Source organism: Pseudophryne corroboree, chromosome 3, assembly GCF_028390025.1.
Source record: "Pseudophryne corroboree isolate aPseCor3 chromosome 3, aPseCor3.hap2, whole genome shotgun sequence".
In the NCBI taxonomy this organism is placed as follows: Eukaryota; Metazoa; Chordata; class Amphibia; order Anura; family Myobatrachidae; genus Pseudophryne; species Pseudophryne corroboree.
This window is the reverse complement of record NC_086446.1, coordinates 764,632,247-764,651,103: the sequence shown is the minus strand read 5'-3', so window position 1 is coordinate 764,651,103 and position 18,857 is coordinate 764,632,247. Positions and strand designations below refer to the sequence as shown.

General features: G+C 45.8%; 1 protein-coding gene across 2 annotated transcripts in view; it reads right to left on the bottom strand.

The window, feature by feature from the left end:
- Positions 1 to 18,857, bottom strand: part of LOC135056806 (C-type lectin domain family 2 member D-like) — a 270,630-nt gene that overhangs the window by 171,579 nt on the left and 80,194 nt on the right. The window lies entirely within an intron of this gene.

The window sequence follows — 18,857 nt, the reverse complement described above, 5'->3', positions numbered from 1 at the left end:
ACCTGATCGCTGTTGTGCGAATTCGCAAGGCAGACGATTATCGATCAACTGCGCATACGTATGGATCGTAGTGAGCAGGCGCGAGGCCAAACAGTGAAAGAATCCAGCGTCTTTTTTGATCGGTAGATGAACACAGGCTGAGTGACAGGAAGCGGACGTTTTGGGGTAGTAACTGGCCGTTTTCTGGGAGTGTCAGGATAAACGCAGGCGTTCCTAAGCATTTTCAGGGCGGGTGTGTGACGTCAGCTTCAGCCCCGATCAGCCTGTGTGTATCGCAGTGTAGGAGTAAGTCCTGGGATACGCACACACTGGAGAAATCATTCCATGGTGAGTGAGTTGCGAACGGACATGCAGCTGACCGGCGTTCGTAGAGATTTTCGCACGGCGTACACAGACTTGCACAGGGCGGAATTTCACTCTGTCTGGGCGGCGATTATCTGAGCGTAAACCTCTGCAAATTCACAGAGGCGCGATCAGGTCTGCATTAGGCCCTAAAATCACAGATTAAGGCCATCATTCAGGTTAATTCGCTAAAGAGCAAAAATCACATGAAGTCAGCAGCGCGCGTGCGTGGACTTCTGCGTTGCGACTGTATCCCTAAAGGACACAATCGCAATTTGATTGACAGCAGCAGGCATAGACGCGGCATTACGGGGGAGTGGTCCAGACAATGCAGGCATGTCCGGACCGTTTTAGGGAGGCGGCCTATGCGACGATAAAAATGGCGGCACTGCACCTGCATCCGCAACCTGGTTGCGTATGCAGGGGGTCAAACTTAATTTCTCATTCTGCGATGCAATCACAATTATTATTATTATCCTTTATTTATATGGCGCCACAAGGGTTCCGCAGCGCCCGGTTACAGAGTACATAAATAATCAAACAGGAAAACAGCAACTTACAGTTGATGACAGTATAGGTCAAGTACAGGGTAAATACACATAGCTACATCAGCAGATGACACTGGAATAAGTATCAGGTGGCAGAAGACTGCTGGATGTGGTTCAGTTGAAGATTATTAAAGTAAGACAAAGGATAAGGACATGAGGGAAGAGGGCCCTGCTCGGGAGAGCTTACAATCTAAAGATTTGCAACTGCATCGCAGGACGGAGATTAGCATACTAGGCAGCCTTGCCCTGTACTGGGCGGTACCTGGCATGTGATACTGAATAACGTCTTAAGTACAAGCAATAGAATACACTTAAACGTTAAGTGAAGTAGTGGTCTAAAATTAACATTTATAAAGCAGTCATTACCCCTTTTTGCCAACAAAAACGTTATTCCTGGCTCCTCCTATTTAACAAGAGTGCTACCACAGAGAAGCCATATTCCTCCTATGGTCCTTCTTGTTTCGCCTTTTACCTCAGTCACTGCAGTCTGCTATGGCTATTGAGAAGTGTCATAACTTAACAAGCGTCAAAAAGCTGCACTTTTCTTTAAAATAAAATTTTAAATTACCTACCGGTAAATCCTTTTCTCGTAGTCCGTAGAGGATGCTGGGGTCCACATTAGTACCATGGGGTATAGAAGGGTCCACTAGGAGCCATTGGCACTTTAAGAGTTTGAGAGTGTGGGCTGGCTCCTCCCTCTGTGCCCCTCCCACCAGACTTAGTCTAGAAACTGTGCCCGAGGAGACGGACAACTTCGAGAGAAGGATTTTACACAGATAGTGGCGCGATTCACACCAGCTCACACACAAGGCAAACCAAGCTAACTAGCTTGAAACATCAGCAACGGCTGAACAATATTACTTACCAAGTAACAAAACAGTACTTAACCAAGAATTAAGCAGTACTGAACTAAGTAACCACTGCAGGATCACAAAACGCTGGGCGGGCGCCCAGCATCCTCTACGGACTACGAGAAAAGGATTTACCGGTAGGTAATTAAAATCCTATTTTCTCTTACGTCTTTGAGGATGCTGGGGTCCACCTTAGTACTATGGGGATGTACCAAAGCTCCCAGAGCGGGAGGGAGAGCGCGGAGGCTCCTGCAGAACCGATTGACCAAACTTCAGGTCCTCAGCGGCCAAGGTATCAAACTTGTAGAACTTTGCAAACGTGTTCGACCCAGACCAAGTAGCCGCTTGGCAAAGCTGTAAAGCCGAGACACCCCGGGCAGCCGCCCAGGAAGAACCCACCTTATGAGTAGAGTGGGCCTTAACAGACGTAGGACACAGCAATCCTGCCGTAGAATACGCATGCTGGATAGTAAACCTAGTCCAGCGAGAGATTGTCTGCTTAGAAGCAGGACACCCAAGTTTCTTGGGATCATACAGGACAAACAGAGTCCGATTTTCTGTGACGAGCAGCCCTCTTCACATAGATTTTCAGAGCCCTTACAACATCCAAGGACTTTGATGAAACTGAGGAGTCAGTAGCAACTGGCACCACAATAGGTTGGTTGATATGAAATGCAGACACAACCTTCAAAAGGAACTGCGGACGTGTCCGGAGCTCAGCTCTATCTTCATGGAAGATCAAGTAAGGGCTCTTACAAGACAAAGCCCCCAACTCCGACACACGTCTAGCAGAAGCTAAGGCCAACAAAGTGACAGCCTTACACGTGAGAAACTTGACCTCAACCTCCGGTAGAGGCTAGAACCAATCCGATTGGAGGAACTTAACACCACATTAAGATCCCAGGGCGCCGTAGGTAGCACAAAGGGAGGCTGGATGTGCAGAACCTCTTTCAGAAAAGTCTGAACCTCAGGGAGGGAAGCCAATTGTTTCTGGAAGAAAATGGATAGGGCCGAAATCTGGACCTTTACGGATCCCAACCTCAGGCCCATATCCACACCTATTTGCAGGAAGAGGAGAAACCGTCCCAGTTGAAACTCCACCGTAGGAAATTTCTTGGACTCACACCAAGATACATATCTTTTCCAAATAAGATGGTAATGTTTAGACGTTACTCCTTTCCTAGCCTGTACCAGGGTAGGAATAACCTTGGTCGGAATGCCCTTCCGAGCTAATATCTGGCGTTCAACCTCCATGCCGTGAAACGTAGCCGCGGTAAGTCTTGATAAGCGAACGGCCCCTGCTGCAGCAGGTTCTTCCGAAGAGGAAGAGGCCTCGGCTCTTCTAGCAGTAGATCCGCGTATCAAGCCCTTCTTGGCCCGTCCAGAGCAATGAGGATTGCCTGAATTTTTGTTCTCCTTAAGAGTTTTAGAACTCTTGGAATGAGTGGAGGAAACACGTACACCGAATGGAACACCCACGGATTCACTAGAGCGTCCACCGCCACGGCTTGTGGGTCCCTTGACCTGGAACAATACCGCCGAAGCTTCTTGTTGAGATGAGAGGCCATCATGTCTATTTGAGGTATACCCCAAAGATCTGTTACCTCCGTGAACACCTCCGCATGGAAATCCCACTCTCCTGGATGGAGATCGTGTCTGCTGAGAAAGTCCGCTTCCCAGTTGTCTACTCCCGGAATGAAGATTGCCAACAGCGCCAACGCGTGTTTTTCTGCCCAGAGGATGTTTCTTGTTACCTCTGACATTGCAGCTCTGCTCTTCGTTCCGCCCTGTCGGTTTATGTAAGCCACTGTCATTACATTGTCAGACTGCACTTGAATGGCTCAATCTCGCAGAAGATGAGCCACTTGGAGAAGACCGTTGTAGACGGCTCTTAGTTCCAGAATGTTTATAGGCAGGCCGGCTTTAAGACTTGATCAATGACCTTGGAAACTCTCCCCTTGAGTGACTACGCCCCAACCCCGGAGACTTGCATCCGTGGTTAGAAAGATCAAGTCCTGAATACCGAACCTGCGGCCCTCCATAAGGTGAGGTAATTGTAGCCACCAGAGGAGTGAAATCCTGACCTTCTCTGGTACATGTGTAGATGAGATCCCCCCCATTTGTCCAGGAGATCAAGTTGGAAGGGTCGAGCATGAAACCTCCCGTACTGCAGAGCCTCGAAAGAGGCCACCATCTTCACCAGAAGTCGAATGCACTGATGAACAGACACCTGGGTTGTCTTCAGGACATCCCGGATCATTGCTTGTATCACCATCGCTTTTTCCTCCGGGAGAAACACCCTCTGCACTTCCGTGTTGAGGATAATTCCCAGAAAGGACAACCTCCTGGTTGGCTCCAAATGTGATTTTGGAAGATTCAGGATCCAACCGTGTTCCGTGAGTAGGTGGGTCGTGAGAACAATGGACTGTAACAGCTTCTCCTTAGACAATGCTTTTATCAGCAGATCGTCCAGATACGGAATTATGTTTACCCCCTGTCTGCAGAGGAGAACCATCATCTCTGCCATCACCTTGGTGAATACCCTCGGTGCTGTGGACAGGCCGAATGGTAGGTCCTGGAACTGAAAATGACTAACAGTGCGAATCGGATAAAAGCCTGATGCGGCGGCCAAATCGGAATCTGGAGGTACGCATCCTTGATATCCAGGGATACCAGGAATTCTCCCTCTTCCAGACCTGATATCCCCGCCCTCAGAGACTCCATTTTGAATTTGAATTCCCTCAGAAAGGGGTTTAGTGATTTTTATTTTTTAAATAGAGTAGTTTTTATTCACCTTCATATTAGAGATACAGACATTTCAGTATACATTGGGAGTCACAGTGGATTGTCACAATATTCTGAGTCATTCTTGTTAACTTTTTGGTAGTATACATGTACGAATGACATTCCCCGTATTACTATTCCCGTGCGGTCTTCCCGCAGTATGCATAATGTTTGTAGTCTGCAGACAAGTCATGGTTCACATACTTAACATTTTCAATGTTTTCTCCCCACACCTTTTGTGTAATTACCCCGTCTAGTGAGCCGTATATAGGCCCTCATTCTGAGTTGATCGCAGCAGCAAGAAAGTTAGCAATTGGGCAAAACCATGTGCACTGCAGGGGAAGCAGATATATCATGTGCAGAGAGAGTTAGATTTGGGTGGGTTATTTTGTTTCTGTGCAGGGTAAATACTGGCTGCTTTATTTTTACACTGCAAATTAGATTGCAGATTGAACACACCCCACCCAAATCTAACTCTCTCTACACATGTTATATCTACCCCTCCTGCAGTGCACATGGTTTTGCCCAATTGCTAACTTTCTTGCTGCTGCGATCAACTCAGAATGAGGGCCATAGCCCACAACCCCACTACCCCCGAACTAAACCCTCTAAAACAAACTCAAGCCTAGTCAAGCTAATGTGTGTATGGTGTGGTGTGACAGCTAGATGGTTAAACAGCTGCATTAAAGGGGAGATAAAAGGCTCGGCCCAGCGCCCCGGGGCCCAAATAGCGCTTTCGCATCGATGGCCGGTGCCCGCTAAATTTGAAGGGCAAGGGAGGAGTATGTGGAAGTGATCCAGGGAGACCAAATCTTCTCGTATCTGGTAAGGGCATTATATTTCATATATACATATCGTTCTTTTAATAGGGTATCGTTGACCAAACTTTTGAAAGCAGGTATTGTGGGAGGACTAGGGGCCATCCATGTCTGCGCGATACACACTTTTGCAAGTGCGCATATGCTGCGGGCATACATGCTTTCCCATCGGGACCCAGAATCAGAGTAGCCCACCCCCAAAATACAGAATCTCGGAGTCAGCAATCCCCTCTGTGTTCCCGTATGTTCCAGAATCGACCCGACCCCAGCCCAGAACACCTGCAGCAGCGGGCATTCCCATATGAGGTGCCAGAATGTGCCTCCGGCAGCCCCGCACTTAGGGCAAACATCAGCACTATCAGACCTGAATCTGGCCAGCCTGCTCGGTGTCATGTATGATCTATGCAGAATAAAAAGCTGTATCTGCTGAAACCGCAGCGATTTGGTGACCTGACTCGGATTACCCAAAGCGCCCTCCCAGTCATCCCCGTCTATGGGACCCAAGTCACACTCCCTGTTCTCCCGAAGATTCGAGAGCGGGTCTGCTTGTATTGTTTGAAGAAGGTACGAGTAGGTGAAGGAAATCGCCTTGACTCGACCCAGTGAATGTAGAAATGTTTTTATGGGAAAGGGGAGGAGCGCCGGGGGGAATCTCCAAATTGCGCCCGCAAGGCGTGCCTGAGCTGTAGAAATCTGTAGAAGTAAGAGTTCGGAAGTCCAAACTCCTCCTTTAATTGCTGAAATGATTTCAATGAACCGTCACTATATAACTGGGACAGCGAGTCTATCGAATATGGAGCCCATACCTCCCCGCCCTCTAGGGACCTCAGTTCATTAAGCAATGTGGAGTGCCATAGGGGAGTATCAGGGTCCATGCCTTCTGTCAAAGTCAGAAAAATGTCTCTATGCACGTTGCCATATTTGCACCGCACACTGGTCCGCGCTGCGCATGCGTACGCTCTCCCGTGAAGGCGCATACCCGCAATAGCGTGCACTCGCAGGCGCGGTATGCGTATTTACGGTAGAGTTTATGTAGTCGTAGCGTGCGACTCATTCGTTACATATTTTCACAATTAATGTAGTTTATAGATCATGATCCCTTTGATAGTTTCTGAAAGTTTGGTTAATATAGAAGGTCCCTGTTTAAAGGAATCCCTCTTTGTATTGTACGAAGGGTCTAACAGGAATCATACAGCAGTGTTTGGTACCCATCGGAAGAGTATTTAATTAGCAATATTCCGGTGTTGGTTTGGAGCGTATTAATCGCTCGTGCGAATAGTTATGGACATAAGAAGTAATGTCCATTTCTATTATTTACTCATACTCAGGTATGCGGCGGGAAACCCAGTTTCCCACCCACCTGAGCTGTTGGAAATCGTCACAGCCCACCTGTATGAATCACCCTATGACCTTTTGTTGTGATACAGGGTCGAATTCCTTCATCCAATGGACAATGGGATTGTAGGGACTATGAGATTGCATTGTGTGTGGGGCATAAATAGGCAGGCCGACCATATCCAACTTCACTCTCTCATCAACGGTTGTCTGCTGATAATCGGGAGCTGGATATCGAGGCGCATGCGATCATACCCTTTGTGCGTAAGTTTTCTCTCCGTAATCATTGTCTTACTGTGAGCCAATTTCTCTCATCTCTCTCCACTTCTCTTTTCTCTCTCTCCAGTCTCTTTTCTCTCACATCTCCCCTAGACTAGTATTGTATTGTATTAGATAGTATTGTATTTTGGTTAGGAAGTCTCTGTTATATTGTAGTGTATCATTTGTACTGTTATCCCCTTTTACAAGTATATTAGATATAATACAGTTAATAGGCTTTGGACCCTAAACCAGTATGTGTGTATTTTCTATAGTGTTAAGTGTTCACTTGAGCGTCGGTGACGCTCAAGCAGCTTTGTAGTTAGTCAGGTTACACAAGGTTGCACTTACACCCTGTATTCACATTAAGGTATTCTGTGTATCTCATTGGTATAAGGTTTAGACATAAAGGTATAGCATTGTGAGCGTCTGCGCCGCTGGTGACCTCCTCGTGGTCTCGAGCGTATGCTACGCCATAGCGAATCATTACTCTAGTCATAACCAATAACGTGTCCTGTGATCACTGGGCCGCGAGCGAACGTGACGCTTGAGCGTCTCGCCTACGGCTGAGCGATCGTTACGCAGATAGCGTACCCTTACGGTACTTCTTAAGCAAACAGCGTACAGTGTTCTTAGACTTCATAAAGGGTTGTTTATACGACAAAGGAATTTAGCATTGTCAATTGGGGACTCGTCCGATCCTTCTCATATCTGCACTAGGTAGATCAGCAGACATTATCCCTCCAGCAAAGGGTGGGAGGTTGTCTCGCAGTGCTGACGGGATAAGCGTCTGCTTCGCTTAGATAAAGAGTGCTGAAGGAATCCGGGAACCGGAAGTAAGAACAAAACGCTTGTGTCTTTTAAAACTGTTTATTTCTCTTCTGTCTTGCGTATACACGCACGCATACATATATCTGCATTTCTTTTTCAAATTTCGTATATCACTATTCCTGTTTGCTAAAAGAGATTTGCTGTTAGTTCATAGTAGAGGTAATAGTTAAAGTATAGAACAACACACGGTTTGCCTGGGAGATAAGGCAGTCAGTGTGGATTGCGGTAGATGATCAGGGATCATTTACATTGATAAAAGTATATATTGTGTTACGGTGGATCTTTGCATTGCGTACACGTGTCGCTAACAAAGACTAGCGTACGCAATCCAAAAGGCAGACGCACGCAGCGTACATTACGCAACGTAGCGTCCGGTTACGCCCACGTAGCTCAAGTCACGAAAAGTTGAATTAGCGCAAAGCGATAATTAGCGCAAAGGCGATAAGTAACGCACAGCGGTAGATAACGCGAAGCGGTAAATAACGCAAATCTATTTTTGGAAAATCTGAAATTTAGTTTAACAGATCCTGCTCCTAATTGGTAACACAGTTGGACTGAAGACAATTTCTGCGCAGAAATAGATATAGAAACAAAGTGTACATGTGTTGAGTGAGTGTGTTTTTATCACATAAGTTTATATAACTTAGAGGTTGAACCAAAAGGAAAGTCGGGTACTCGTCAAGGGACATACGTGTAAGTGACATATACGGTGGCTAGGGAGGCATCCCTGGTTAAATAATATTTGAGCATTAGAATATAGCGGACCATAAGGTAACAGACCAGGAGGTCATTAACAGACCAGGAGGTCATAAGGTAACAGGTAAAATAGACAAAGAGGTCCGCTATAAAGGTACAAGAGGCACAACGCCTGGGGTGTTGGTGCAGAACCCATATAGGCCATAAGCTCTTGCTGAAGGAATCGCGGCCGGAAACATCGATTCCATTAAATCTCTCAGTACATAACAGGTAGTGCTTATGTACTGAACGATTGGACCGCACGTAATTGTGTGCAGTAGTTAGTAATCTGACCTAATACCATTAGAGTAAAGTGGTCACAAACGCTATTTGTACATTCTGACGTGATTTGTGTAATTTTTTATTTTTAAAGGGAAGTTCGCTGGTCACTCAGGAACTATCTAACAACCCCACCTTTACTGGAAAGAGTAAGTGTCCTGCGGGTAACCCTCATATGTTCCAGTAAACCGAAGGTTCTTTTGGTAGGGCCCTGTATCGAGTACGCCAGCACCACGTCGGTGTGATCAGGTCGTATTGGTGGAGGTGGGCGAGTGAGTGGGGTACTCGGTAAACCGCCACCGCCGGCCTATTTTTGAATAATTTGGTTTGCTGTAACGGTTCGCTGAAGACCGTGATTTAAAGATCAAAGGAGTAGTAAGCAACACCTGCAGATTATGGGAGCCAGTTGTTCAGGTAGGGGGCGATCAACCTCGGTTCGGGTTGATTCAGAGAACCGACCAGTCGGGTCGGCAAGATACATCATGTGTGAAAAATACGGAAGTCACACAGAATCTTTATGTGATGAATGGGAGAGAATGACTGTACAAGACAGGGACAAATTCCCAAGAATAGGTAGCTTCAGTCCAGAAGTGTTACAAAATTTAAGGAGGAGGATATGTCTCGTAAAATCAACAAAGAGACGAATTCAACATCATGATTATTTACAGTTATGGCACCAGGAAGGTGAGATACAGAGAGGTTTGGCTCTGGCGGCAGGATCTGGGGCAGTCAGGAAGCTGATAGCCACAGCTCCTCCTCCACCATACATTGCAGGAGAGAAGTTGATTGCGGAGAGAAACGCACTGGGTTGTAAAACACAAACACTTAGTAACCCTGTAAATGTAAATGATGTTAACCAAGTAACTCATGCAATTATTAACCCGTGCAAGTTGTACCCTGTTTTGAACCTTCCTCAGGAGTGTGATCAAGAAGAAGATTCGGCAACAATTTCAGCTCTCTCTCTTGCGGCCACCATAGCAGAGACCACAGTAGGCACAGCGACACCCACGAGATTAGTGAAAGCCCCTAGCGGAGGGATAGGTGAGGTCGTGTCAACGGGTAAGTACGGCACCATGCACTACACTGAAACAATTGTACCACAAGTTGTAGAATCTACGCAGAATGAGGCTGTTAGAATTGCTCCTGTAAGGGTAATAGCAGTTCCCAATGGAAAAACAGATGTGTCTGGAGCCACTCCCATAAGGAACATTGCCATGTACACTCCATTTTCCCGAATGGAATTAAGAACAATAGTGTCCGAATTTCCTGACCCCAGGAAGGACTTAGTTGCTAGCCAAAAATACATCAGGGATCTAGGTAACACTGTAGAACCCAACAACAAGGATTGGCAGATACTGCTAAGAGCTTGTTTACCTTCCAATGTCGATGCAACTCAATTTTTAGCTGACTGTGCATTGGATAAAGATGTACCGCTTACAGACGTGTACAACAAGGATAATGTAAAAAGGATAAATTTACAGCTAAAAGAGTATTTCCCAGCCGTTGTTAAATGGAATAAAATATTTTCCATTAAGCAAAAGGAGTCCGAAACGGCAACAGAATATTTTCACCGGGCACTATTAGAAATGGCAAAGTACACTGGTATAGAAGACATTAAGACCAACCCAAACCATCGAGAAGTAGCAGTATCTGTACTGATGGATGGTTTGAAAGAAACATTAAAAGCTAGGGTACAGACCCCACAACCATGTTGGCGAGGTCTGTCAGTGTCCACATTGAGAGAGGCTGCTATTGATCACGACAGAAACATCACTAGGCACAGGGAGTCGCAAAGTGATAAGTTGATGTCCGTAAGTATACAGGCGCTGACCACAAGGCAGCCTGCGTATGTACCACCGAATCCTGTGGGTAAGGCAAGTGTAATAACATGTTTTTCTTGTAACAGACCGGGACACTATGCACGAGAATGTAGAACCAAGAGTGTACAAAGATCTTTTCAACCCCCTAGACAACGACACGACACACGACATTGGGAGCAGGGTCCACAGAGGCGGAGTTTTGAGCCACATACAGGGGAAACAAAAAGATATCCCCCGAACAGAGATTGGCATGCCTCTGGGAGTTCCCAGCTAACCCCCTCACAAGTAGTTGCTGCCAGCGGGATTCAGGGAGGTCAGCATACCCAATAGGGGTGTGGCCATACCTGTAATCTGCAGCCAGTTAAATTGATTGCCAGTCTTGGAAGCGAACCAGAGATTGCAATCAATGTAGCTGGTAAAACTTTAAACTTTCTTGTAGACACAGGGGCGGCCAAGTCAGTGATAAATTCGACAGTGGGCATGAGAACCACTGGTAGGACAATTCCAGCCATGGGAGTAACAGGAGTAGTCCAGCACTACCCTGTTAGCAAACCAGCCGAGATTACAATAGGGCCTTTGCATACCAAGCATTCCTTTTTGCTGGCTGCATCGGCACCAACTAATCTCCTGGGTAGAGACTTACTATGTAAAATGGGTTGCGTCATTTATTGTACTCCTGAAGGTGTATTCTTGGACATACCTGAGAATCACGCTCAGGAGGTACGAGACATGTTAGACTCCCCATCAAAATTAATGTCACATTCCATTATGACAAATAGGAATCCATCCCAAGTAGAAGAGATGACATCTCAGATACCAGAGTCACTTTGGACAAAGGATGGACAGGACACTGGATTAATGGCAAACGTAGCTCCAGTAATTGTACAAGTAAAAGATGGTAGGATAGCTCCAAAAATCCCACAGTATCCTCTGAAGCCAGAGGTGGAGTTAGGAGTTTTTCCCGTAATAGAGCGCTTGCTACAACAGGGCATTCTAGTAAGAACGTCCAGCACAGCAAATAGTCCCATCTTCCCTGTTAAAAAGAGTGGGGGGAGGGGTTACAGGCTAGTGCAGGACCTAAGGGGGATTAACAAAATAGTTGAGAGTCAGTTCCCCGTAGTGCCTAATCCAGCTGTCATCCTAATGCAAATTCCTCCCACTGCCAAATTTTTCACTGTTATTGACCTCTGCTCCGCTTTCTTTTCGGTACCTCTGCACCCTGACAGCCAATATTTGTTTGCATTCACATACAGAGGAGTCCAATACACGTGGACTCGGTTACCCCAAGGTTTCATAGATAGTCCAAGTATATTTTCTCAGGCTTTGCATGATTGTTTACAGTCTTTCCAACCAGAGAGTGGATCAGTATTGATACAGTATGTGGATGATTTACTGCTGTGTTCAGATTCACTGGAAGCTTCCCTGAAGGATACGAAACAGCTCCTGTTTCATCTTTCAGACACAGGTCACAAGGTTTCCAAAGACAAGTTACAATTATGCCAGACTAAGGTAAAATATTTGGGACACTGTCTAACACAAGGACTGAGACACCTGACCGCTGATAGAATCCAAGCCATTAGAGACATGACACTGCCACAAACCCAGCAACAGATAAGGACGTTTTTAGGAATGTGTGGGTATTGCCGTAATTGGATCCCAGGATTTTCCATATTGGCGCTACCTTTGCAGGAAATGGTCTCCTCAAACAAACCTGATCGGATTTCGCATACAGACGAATCTGAAACAGCATTTGAGAGACTCAAACAGTGTCTAACGCAGGCACCAGCACTAGGTATGCCAGACTATGGGAAACCCTTTGAACTATACGGAACAGAAAGTGCTGGGTGCGCAGCAGGTGTACTAACCCAAAAACACGGTGACGCCAGCAGGCCAGTCGCATACTACAGCGCCCAGCTAGACACGGTAGCGCGATCCCTCCCCACATGCTTGCGTAGCGTTGCGGCGATAGCATTGCTAGTGACGAAAAGCGAAGATGTCGTGCTAGGCCACAACCTCACAATCCATACACCGCATGCGGTATCTGCCTTATTGAATTCTGCCCAAACCAGACACGTCTCATCTGCAAGGTTTACAAGATGGGAATTGGCATTAATGGCCCCAGTAAACATCACCATAAGGAGATGCAGCGCATTAAATCCTGCAACTTTTCTCCCAGGTGTGCCTGGTCAGGCACAAAGGGTGGAAGGTGAGAGTGATGGGGAAGGAGGATTTAATGCAAAGGAAGATACACATGATTGTATGGAATATTTGACCCAAAATGTTACCGCAAGGCCTGACATCAGTGACAATCCACTGGAAGATGCAGAACTCACGTTCTACACTGACGGTAGTTGTCATAGACAGTCAGACTCGGGAGACTTGTGTACTGGATACGCAGTCGTAGATGACCAAGACACCATAGAAGCGGAACCGCTAGGCCCACCTCACTCAGCCCAGGTTGCTGAACTGGTCGCCCTAACCAGAGCATGTGAATTGGCTAAGGGTAAGTCAGCCAATATCTACACCGATTCTAGATACGCCTTCGGGGTAGTACATGATTTCGGAGCCCTATGGCGCCTCAGAAATTTCATGACGGCAGCTGGTACACCGATAGCGCATGCAGCTTATATAAAAAGGCTTCTAACAGCGATACAGGAACCCGACAGAGTGGCTGTTATCAAATGTAAAGCACATACATATAGCCAAGACCCAGTATCCCTTGGTAACAGCCGAGCAGACGAAGCCGCAAAGCTTGCAGCTGCTACTCCCATACAGACAGACACCACACAACTGATGGTATTTAATACCATCAACACACAAAAGTTGTGTGAGATGCAGAATTTGTGTTCCACACAGGAAAGAGCAGTCTGGAGGGCAAAGGGATATGGCCAGGAGTCCTCAGGGCTCTGGACGGATGGACATGGTAAACCAGTGGCCCCCAGGGCATACCTTCCATGTCTGGCTGAAGCAGCTCACGGGCTGACTCATCTAGGCAAGGAGGGGATGTGCAAATTGGTAAGAGCATACTGGTGCGCCCCAGGATTCTCCTCTCATGCGAGTAAAAGAGCAATGTCATGCCTTACCTGTCTGAGAAAGAATATTGGAAAAGCAATACCTACAGAACCATCCCATATCCCACCTGCCGGCGGCCCTTTCCAGGTAATACAAATTGACTTCATTCAATTACCCCCATGTCGAAATTTGAAATATGTACTTGTCTGTATAGATGTTTTCTCGAATTGGGTCGAAGCTTTTCCAGCAGCTACAAATACCGCTATGTTTACAGCCAAGAAAATTGTGCAGGAATTTGTATGTAGATATTGTATCCCTAGAATCATTGAAAGTGATAGGGGTACCCATTTTACAGGTGATGTCTTTCAAGGAATGTGTAAGTTGATGGGAATTGATAGCAAGCTGCACACTCCGTACCGTCCACAGGCGAGCGCGAAGGTCGAAAGAGTGAACAGCACTATTAAAAATAAATTGAGTAAAGTAATGGCAGAGACAGGATTGACGTGGCCAGAAGCTTTACCCATTGTTTTGTATAGCGTCAGAACCACTCCCAGGTCCCCTCTTAATCTGTCTCCTTTTGAAATCTTGTTTGGTCGACAACCGCATGTCATGATTAACCCTCAGGATGATTTGAAATGTAACAATGAAGTAACTGTAAAATACTTGATTAACATGAGTAAACAGTTGAGGAATCAAAATGATAATCTGAAGTTGGTGATTCCTGATTTACCAGATAGTAATTGTCATGACATTGAACCTGGGGATTATGTAATGATACGAAATTTTCTACGCTCAGGTTGTCTTATTGATAGATGGGAAGGACCATACCAGGTCTTATTGACTAGCACCACAGCATTGAAGGTTGCTGAGAGAGAGACTTGGGTCCATTCATCCCACTGCAAAAAGGTTGCTGATCCAGAGAAGTCCCGTGATAAGGAACAAACGGTAGAGGTTGTATCACTGGAGTGTCTGTTCCAGGAGGACTGAGGCGGCACCTGAGCCTTGAAGATCGAAAGCAGCTGTCGACTCCCCTCTCCCTTTTATTGTTTTTCTCCACTTCCCATCCCCTCTCCCTTAAAATTTCTTTTTCCCCCTTCTCATTCTTCTCCATTTCCTCCTCAAAGATGGACTTGCCCCAAGAGACTGTGATCCGGATTTTGATGTTAACCATGATGTTGACCAGAGCAGTCTGTTCCGGCGAGAGTACCATAGAGGTCGAGAGAGGATCTGGAATGGGTTCCGATTATGATGATGGAGGCGTAGTTTTCCAAGATCAACCAAACCAACAAGCAAAGGCGAGTATCAGAAAACGATCCGATAGAAGAAATTGTGATGGATTGTTAGCTGAAGAAAATTGTATCTGTAGGCTCTGTGATAATCTGGTTGAAGATGGATGCATAAAGAAATGCCAATCCAGTTTTAATATCCATATGGACCGGCATCCATTGAGTGACTATCACTCCTTAGTGGGTAACGTGTTAAACCAAACAGATTGTTGGGTATGCTCTCAAGTACCTCAGGGTCACAGCAAATCAGGGCTAGTACCATTTCCTTTAACGTTAGGGGAGGTACTTGAGCTAAGTGGTGGGAGACCGGTGGACCGGAGGTTTAACATCTCCAGCCCTCCTAGTTTGAAGCTCCACCAATACCATGTGGATAGGTCCCTCTTATGTTTTAATATCTCCAACCCCCGTAAGCCGGGAAATTGGGAAGTGTCATGGAGCAACCTTACCATGACCTTTTCACACAGAGCAGATAGAATGCCTACAGATACAGAGCTCGTACGCCACATAGCCAGTAGAGGAAAATCTTTCCGGTATCGATATACCTTAGGAAATAGGATTACTAGAGTTGGAGAGGTATCACAAGGATACTGTGCACATATCGTACAAACTGATACGTGCATTAAGCAGATGGAAGAATTAGGGTCAGGAGATTTCACCTGGAAGGTTTGTAACATGGTCATGTCCTTCTCCGTCCCTTATGTTCTCCCCGATGATGCATATTTCATATGCGGGAGAAAGGCGTACAAGTGGCTCGCCCCAAACTCTGAAGGATTGTGTTATATTGGAAAAGTATTGCCTGAAGTGATGACTGTTACACATGACAAAATGAAGGACATACACCGTGGTGCCCAAGCTCCTTATACTCACACTCATTACGAGCACCGAGTTAAAAGACAACTGTCAGAAAGGTTAGAGCATCCGGCCTCTGATCTTATCCATGAATCCACCGGGATTCAGGTTCTGGTAGCGTTAGATTTCACTCGTACCGCTCGGGGAGTGATGAATTATAGATACATTTCCGCACTCGCCAATTTGTTAGATAATATCACTGAAATGTATGATGACACGTTTAGATACACTGGAAGAGAACTTCAAGCCTACAAAACAGAACTAGTTCAGCATAGGATGGTTCTTAATTATCTTACAGCAGTAACAGGCGGATATTGTGTTACATTGGCAACACAGTACGGCATAAAGTGTTGCACGTATATCACAAATAGCACCGAGGATCCGGTAGAAGTCATAGACCAAAAGATGGACGATATTCTGCAATTAAAGTGGGAATTTCGTCGAAAACACAATCTCACCCTTGCTGCTGTAGGTAATGAGCTGACTGGTTGGGTGTCATGGTTGAACCCGCGAAATTGGTTCTCCGGTTTGGGAGACTGGGCTCAAGGAGTCATAATGGATGTTGGAAAGTTTCTACTATGTATCTTGGGTGTCGTTATATCGATTGGATTGATATTTAGATGCGGGCAGGCTTTAATGAGGTGCAAACAAAGTACAAGAGTGATGAGCTTGAGGAGCGAGGAAACTGTAATTAACCTGGATTTGATTTATGACCCAATGATAGAAACCAGGATGTGATGAAAATGCGATTATACGGTCCGTTTCTTTCACCTGTTTTTCTGCTTTTCTCCAAGATACAAAGACCCCCTTGGACGAGGAAGTTGATGAGACGCTATACAGACAACAGACAAGCACCAAAGATGAAGTTTTGACAACCTATGATATGGACACTTGATGAACTTTGCCATGGATCCCCAGTTTCCCTAGTACTTTTAAACTCACGCTAGCCCAACATTTTTTGTAAATCCGATGGCTCTGACAAAGCTATTTGCTCATGCCCAAGGAGCAATACAGCGCAAAGAAGACGACTCTCAACAGATACCGAACACAACTTCAACGACAGATGTACATTTCCCTGACATAGAATATCATAGCATTTTCCATAAGTGTTCTTTATCTTCATCTCTACAACCCTCAGGTAATGACACACATAGACGATAGGGAATACAGGCACAGATATCAGCAACCACATACCTCCCCCATTCATGTATCATCAACTAAAATGTGCATCCCCATTTTGTTACAACTGAAAGCCGAAATGAGCTCGGTAGAGTTTGACAGCCCATCCACAGACCCTTAGTACGGGATAAGAAGGAATTCAAATGTATACTTCGCAATACCTCGAAGCTTGATTTACCACACGTACGGCACGATGATACATGACCCTCCAAACATGGACTCATACACACATGCTTCTACTTTCTCACTAGGTCATACCCTTTTCACACCTACTCCTCTCTTCTTCCTTACCCCACCATGGAAATCAATTAACCCCTGACTTACATTTTTCTCCTTAAATATTTTAGAAGGTGGCAGTTATTATTGACTGCCAAAGGGTGGACTGTCAAAGTCAGAAAAATGTCTCTATGCACGTTGCCATATTTGCACCGCACACTGGTCCGCGCTGCGCATGCGTACGCTCTCCCGTGAAGGCGCATACCCGCAATAGCGTGCACTCGCAGGCGCGGTATGCGTATTTACGGTAGAGTTTATGTAGTCGTAGCGTGCGACTCATTCGTTACATATTTTCACAATTAATGTAGTTTATAGATCATGATCCCTTTGATAGTTTCTGAAAGTTTGGTTAATATAGAAGGTCCCTGTTTAAAGGAATCCCTCTTTGTATTGTACGAAGGGTCTAACAGGAATCATACAGCAGTGTTTGGTACCCATCGGAAGAGTATTTAATTAGCAATATTCCGGTGTTGGTTTGGAGCGTATTAATCGCTCGTGCGAATAGTTATGGACATAAGAAGTAATGTCCATTTCTATTATTTACTCATACTCAGGTATGCGGCGGGAAACCCAGTTTCCCACCCACCTGAGCTGTTGGAAATCGTCACAGCCCACCTGTATGAATCACCCTATGACCTTTTGTTGTGATACAGGGTCGAATTCCTTCATCCAATGGACAATGGGATTGTAGGGACTATGAGATTGCATTGTGTGTGGGGCATAAATAGGCAGGCCGACCATATCCAACTTCACTCTCTCATCAACGGTTGTCTGCTGATAATCGGGAGCTGGATATCGAGGCGCATGCGATCATACCCTTTGTGCGTAAGTTTTCTCTCCGTAATCATTGTCTTACTGTGAGCCAATTTCTCTCATCTCTCTCCACTTCTCTTTTCTCTCTCTCCAGTCTCTTTTCTCTCACATCTCCCCTAGACTAGTATTGTATTGTATTAGATAGTATTGTATTTTGGTTAGGAAGTCTCTGTTATATTGTAGTGTATCATTTGTACTGTTATCCCCTTTTACAAGTATATTAGATATAATACAGTTAATAGGCTTTGGACCCTAAACCAGTATCTGTGTATTTTCTATAGTGTTAAGTGTTCACTTGAGCGTCGGTGACGCTCAAGCAGCTTTGTAGTTAGTCAGGTTACACAAGGTTGCACTTACACCCTGTATTCACATTAAGGTATTCTGTGTATCTCATTGGTATAAGGTTTAGACATAAAGGTATAGCATTGTGAGCGTCTGCGCCGCTGGTGACCTCCTCGTGGTCTCGAGCGTATGCTACGCCATAGCGAATCATTACTCTAGTCATAACCAATAACGTGTCCTGTGATCACTGGGCCGCGAGCGAACGTGACGCTTGAGCGTCTCGCCTACGGCTGAGCGATCGTTACGCAGATAGCGTACCCTTACGGTACTTCTTAAGCAAACAGCGTACAGTGTTCTTAGACTTCATAAAGGGTTGTTTATACGACAAAGGAATTTAGCATTGTCACTTCATACCCGAGCAGGCCCTTCAATGCTAGCCATATCCTCATTGCCTGAAAGACAATAGGAGGTAAAAATCTAGAAGGATTTCCCCCCACCAGGACCTGTGCCGGGGAAAGGTCCGGGTAATAGCATCGAAGGAACGCCCGACCTAGCCAAG